The sequence below is a fragment of the Pinus tabuliformis genome, chromosome 5_2, assembly GCF_031772625.1.
Source record: "Pinus tabuliformis cultivar Carrire ecotype Pingquan chromosome 5_2, CPIR1, whole genome shotgun sequence".
NCBI classification, from domain to species: Eukaryota; Viridiplantae; Streptophyta; class Pinopsida; order Pinales; family Pinaceae; genus Pinus; species Pinus tabuliformis.
In genome coordinates this window covers 27,958,169-27,964,413 of record NC_142306.1, presented here as the reverse complement: position 1 = coordinate 27,964,413, position 6,245 = coordinate 27,958,169, and the positions used below count along the sequence as shown (strand labels likewise).

The 6,245-nt window shown below is 34.3% G+C and overlaps 1 long non-coding RNA gene across 1 annotated transcript; it reads right to left on the bottom strand.

Annotated features, from left to right (window-relative positions):
* Window positions 1–410: 410 nt before the first annotated feature.
* LOC149157476 (uncharacterized) lies at window positions 411–1,368 on the bottom strand. The gene is made up of 3 exons (XR_016261755.1): window positions 1,169–1,368; window positions 589–736; window positions 411–466 (listed from the first exon to the last, which is right to left on the bottom strand). It is a non-coding gene; the product is annotated as an uncharacterized LOC149157476 (long non-coding RNA).
* Window positions 1,369–6,245: the final 4,877 nt, after the last annotated feature.

Genomic DNA, 6,245 nt, shown 5'->3' with positions numbered 1-6,245 from the left:
AGATTTTGTAAAAATGGATCGGTAGAGAACCATGAAAGTCTGATAGCAAACATATCTGAGTCCTTTGCTCTTTGAAAAAACTAAAACTAAATTTCTTGCCTTCAAAGGGACATTGCTCTTATGTGATTTAAAATAAAATATTTCCCTCCGAAAATATTTTTCGTGACTTAAAAAGGCCATTGCTATCATATGAATTTTCGTGGCTTAAAATGGCCATTGGTATGATATGAATTAAGGTAAAGTACAACATGTAGACAATCGTTAGATAGACATGTTTTACACAACGTGGACATTTATTTTCAAGTAGAATTAGAAACATGGATATTGAGTTTTGTCTATTCCGAAAAATAAACTTCAGATCTTGCATACGGTTTCTTAAGCACCTTAACCTGAACTGGAAGGACAACCTGACCTGGAATGCGCTCATTTCCGGCATTGCTCCACCGTCATCTACCGACCTGCCAAACTGTTTCGTCATAGAAAAGGAACATAAGAAACCCATGAAATCAAAAAGTGAAAATCTACAATCAACAAGCAACTGTATAGAAGAAATCCAAAATAGACACTCAAGAGTCAGCAGTGCCTTACGTCTCTCCATTCATTTAGACACTCAGTTTGTAGCTGCAAATGAATGTCGTCACTTCAGGCTGACATCCCCCAACATCTTCCAACATCCCCGCACTTCAGGCTGACTCTTTAGCCATACCTCTTTCCTCCCAAAAGAGATATCAATAGACTGCTCTTCATGGAAACAAATAGTTTTATAAACAATATAAAAGCCTCGAAGTTTTAAAGACTACACGCAAGGCGTTTACGGTAAAAGTAAGGAACATATATGCGACAATACATCTTCGAAACCCTAAAAATGAAGGCAGTTTGCGCAAAATGTATCGCCAAGTTCATTGAATCGACTACAGACGGACCGGTTGCAAAGAAACATACAACCATCGGTTCCAGATTTTCTTGCTTGATTCTTGTTCTCGTGCAACGAAAACGGAACCATTTTTGAAAATCTGGATGGAGACCAGAAAGAACCCTTCTGGCCCTACATGATCCAATAGTGAACATATTCCAATAAAGAACATATTCCCAATAACTAAATGCAGCAACAATAGGAAAGGAACCAGCAATCCGACAAATGTCAGCATTCAAGCTGTTAAGGGCTTACCTTAATATCCGTACTGAAAACACAAACTCAAAACTTCGCCAAAAAACATGGAAATTGGAGCACGCAGGTACAGGTTACAATGAACATAGCGAGCGGAGCTGACAGAAAGAGACGGTGGGCACACATCTCTCCAAACACAAAGAATGTTAGGGACGGGTTATGTGTGCCCACTCTCTTCTGTCAGCACCTTATCAGTCAAGATCTTCTTTCTTCCACAATGAGCAAAAATAGAACCTACGCGATGTCTGATGCTAACACGCGCACTACTCATATCACTAACAATTACAAAGTCAGAGAAATATTAAATCATTGAGCATGCCAATATTACCCATGGGGAGCAGCGAAGGTAACACTGAATAGGGAACGCGGCCTGAATAAAGAGCGTTAAGAAGGTTTCGATTAGTGTGGCATTTTAATAAATGCATTGTGGGTGGACCTGCAACTTTCTTGGACTATTCATTTCGGTCGCAACACCCGTCCAGCTTTCCAGTTATTTTAGATAGAAAATCACTGGGATTTCCTTCATCCCCACGTGACCACTGCAAAACGAAAATTTCCTCCTTCTCAAGGCCCTTTAATCTCCTTTTTAGTTTTCCGGATGCAACTATCAAAAATCCTACCTATCAACTTAAATTTCCCCTTCCTCCGGCCATGTCTGGAATTTCAAATCCCTTTTGTTGGTAAAATGAAATTTAATGACCTTTTTATATTTTTCATGCTTTTCAAATATTGTTTTATCCTATCTAAAGAAACAAATTATTTATTTTGATTTAAGATTCTATCCTATGCTCAAAAAGCCTGGAGAGAAGCTTCCCGAGGTCACTATAATTTTGACATTGTAAAAGGCTAGGAAGTTCAATATTGTAACAAAGATTGTGAAACTGAGATCTAATGTGGTTGTACGTGGCACTCTAGGAGGAAGTGGAGGAAGTGATTTTCATCCTCGATGTTCCCATTCTCACATATATGGTAGATCCTTTCCATCCATGGTGTTTTAGGAACTGCCCAACGACTTGTTTCACTACGGAGCTCATGAGAATTCATTCTAATCTTTGCTATACTAAATTTCTTCTTTGAGCTAGCTAAAATAGAGAGATACTTTTGATCTTCTAGGGTGGGGTTGATGACCAATAACTTAATTTTCTTTTAGCCACTGAATCTTTCTTACACCACATTTTTTCTTTGAACTTAGAAGTAACAATATCTTTAATGTTATTAATGTTTTGCAATGCATCGTTCTCGTTGATCTCCCAATAGTTTAACCAGGCCCTTGTGTCTTTATGCCACCCTGATTGAGCCTTAGGTGGTTTTGGCTGGAATTTAAAGCTAGCTTAGGAAGTCTATAATCGTGTATGTTATTGAGTTTGTGCTTGTACAACAGACACCTAATCATAGCTAGGCTCTCAATAGGGGAAAGACCTGCTTCTATAAGGAGAATAGGATAGGGTGTATTACTTTTAATTTTCAGGTTATAAGTTATAAAACGCTTCTGGATTTGCTCAATCTTTCTCCATGATTCTCTAGAGATGTTGCAACCCCAAACCTCACAGCCATATAAGATAAGAGGAGTGACTAAAGTTTCAAAGAGGAACTTCTTTTTATCCCACATTACGAGGTTTGCTGTTTTACAATTATTTTCAAGACCAAAATAAGCTTTCCACCCCCCATTAATCATTTTCTCAATGTTATTGTTCGAGTTGAGCTGATGAATATCAATTCCTAGGTACTTGTAAGAATACACTTCCTCCAAGTTATTATTATCATACATAAAATTAGTGTAAGTGTCCTTCTTGGATTTGATAATCATAACTTTTTTTTTGTCAGTGTTAACAGTCATACCCATGGGAGAGCAGAAATCCTTAAGAAGTCTGAGTTGCTTATCAAGATTAAATGGGCACCTTGTGAAAAGAACAATATCGTCAGCATAGAGAAGAAGGATGACGACTATCCCAGCTAAGATCATGCCATCACATCTTGCTTCCTCTAAATAGCTTTCGAGCTTATCGATGTAAATAGCCTTTGAGCTTATACAAAGCTGTAGTGTCAACTTCTTTTTATTTGGAAACTCTCTTTCAACTATTTTTTCATCTCAACTTTCATTGATCTCTCTCTTTGAAGTGAGTGCCTTGTTTTTCCTAGGTTAACATACATGCTTCAAAATAGCATACAACCACAATTTTAACGTTTTAAAATGCTTTTCAGCTTTTGGGGTTAATAGTTTTGATTATATATTTAAATTTTAATATGTGAAAGGCACTAAAGAAGGCCACATAGTTAGGATGATGAGAATCTTCAATTGGATGAGATGGTGTTATGCATCCCTCTAGTCATATTAGACGTGGAAAACCGCATCAAGAGGAAAATATTAAATGGAAGTAACTAGTTGTGGAAGAACCATTGCCCTCACAAATGATTTGTTGGCTAAGCCCAATCATGACACCTTTGATATTTTAGCTAGAATATATGATAACTTGTGTTTAAAGTAACAATAATTATGTATATCGTTAATGCAACCATCAAGACATAAACTAATACTTTTAATGGTTTTCTAGTATTAAACCTCGTGCATGTGATCTCTCTCAAATTTGCTAAGTTCCATCTACAACATGGGACGAATAAATAGTTTGTTACAACATCAAAGTAGACATAAGTATCATCCTCAATATGAAAGGTTTGAACGAACATTGCTAGCTTTTGATAAGCATGATTATGTTAATTTTTACAACTAATTAAGGAGCTTTTTATTAAAGATATGAGCAAAATCGAAGATATGCTAAGTCAATTTTTTTCTAAGAACATGCGCATGGATTGTGGTGAACTTTTGCAATTTGAAACTTCTGAAGAATACATTTTCATGCCTCAAAGGTAGGCGGGATTAGAGCAAACTCTTTTGGATATGAAAGGCAAAAATTGTCATACTTTGTGGAGATATGAAAGTAGATTGAAAATATACAGGAAAGGTTCAACAATTTTTATTTTTTTTCCAAAAGCCAATAGAATATTGTTAAATGAGCCACTGCTTGTAAGGTTGAACGTTTAAGGGTTCCACAAAATACCTTTTTGAGTCTCGACCTCACCTAGAATTAGGGGTAATGTAGAAATGAACTTTAATATGCGAGGAGTAAAGAAAGAAGAGAATTCTAAGTTTATGGACTAAAGCATTTGTTGGACCTGGGAAGCTGGAATGTATGTTGTGTCTAGAGTCCAATCTTTCTTTTTAACAGGACCAAAAGCTAATAGATGAAACCAACTCTGAAGTGTGAATTGTATTGTTACAAGAAAGTAGAAGACCACACAAGGAGAGTTTATAAAACTCGCCCATCCTTAGACAAGGAGTCCAATGTTGTCACTTTATAACAAAGTCATACTACCTTGGAGGTCGATATTTTCTTCCTCTCTCTAAACATTAGTTAGTATATGTTGTATTTCTAATTTCACAAAGTAATATAAAGTATTTTGACCCAAAAACCACTCTTTAAAATTTAAATAAAGAAAAATATCACTTTAATAAGAAATATTATAATAAAAAAATATATAATCATACAAAATACCGCTTAACTACAAAAAAGAAACCATACAAAAAATTCCACTTAAGTAGGGCATGAAACGGTATAATTCTCACTATTAACTCGCACCTATCCACATGTGGTTATAACCATAGATTTCACAAAAAAAACTTACTCTATACATACCACTCTCAACAATTATATTTTTTTCTTTGCAAAGCTTGATGTGATCAATACAATGATCAGTGTGAAATGAAAAACAATGTTTTAAATTTTAACGGTTTCCTTTACAAATTTAATGAAATTGTATTTAAATAATCAGATTATTAATTTAACCATGAAGTTAGCATACTTTAAAATATTTGAAGTTAAAAAAAAAGGATAAATTAATTTATAAAATTAAATTTGAATGGTAAATATTTTAAAATTTTGTAATAAAATTAGAAAATATGAATCAAAATTGTTTGGACAAATTCAGACCAATAAAAAAAAAACTCCTAAACTTATAGTAATTAATTAACATTCAACTCTAAATCTCCTTATACCACAAATAAGATGGTGAGTCAATATCATTGACCAGATAGTGGCAAGGGCACACTTAATTTCTATTCCTTCTTCACTATGTTGAGATGGCAGTTATGGCAATAATGGAATGGGTAGAAGGGACAGTGTTAAGGATTGTCCATTGAAATTTGAAATTTAGTGTGTAGTGAAATTTTGGCTATAGTCTAAGAGGCCGCAATTTTGGCTGGAAAACAACCGAAATCAAAATCTTAGACTACGTTGGAAATCAATTTATCAGAGACAATGCATATCATTTAACTTGTAAAATCAAGTTCCTCCTTAAATAACTCTCCCATGAAATTGAACACGACCATTGTACATCTCTAAAGACGTGAAAGTGACAAACGTAAAAGGCAGAAAGTTTGTGTATTGTATCATTAGAAAATTAAAAGACAACAAATGATTCAATTCAAGTGCATTTCCAAAAAGACTCAAAAATACAATGGAAATCTAAATTTAAACGCAAGTGTTCAATTCAAGTGCATTTCCAAAAAGACTCAAAAATACAATGGAAATCTAAATTTAAATGCAAGTGTTCCTACTTAAATGCCACGACAGACAAACATGAAACAAAATCGAGTCTCTGAAACTTTAAATTAAATTTAAATGCTGAATTTGCCAAACTATAAAATTAATTTAAATCTTCACTTTGCTAACCTTTAAATTAAATCTTAATCCACACATTTCAAAGAGTTGAAGATTAAATTCATACCCAAACTTCGCAAAGATTCAAAAATAAAACTAACGATAAGAACAACAAACAACAAAAAAACTCACCTCACAGAAAAACTCACCTCTACTATTTTCGAAGATCACAGGAGGAGATGGAGTCTGCACATCAAAAACAAAGGAGTTTAAGTCTGCAAATTAAAAAAAAGAAAAAGAGGAGTTTAAGTCTGCAAATCAAAAAATTAGGGCAAAATTGTCCTCTGCTTTCGTGGTTCTTCCTCTGCTAGAAAAATATGTATTGCCCTAACAAATAAGAAAATAAGAATTACCGCCCTTTA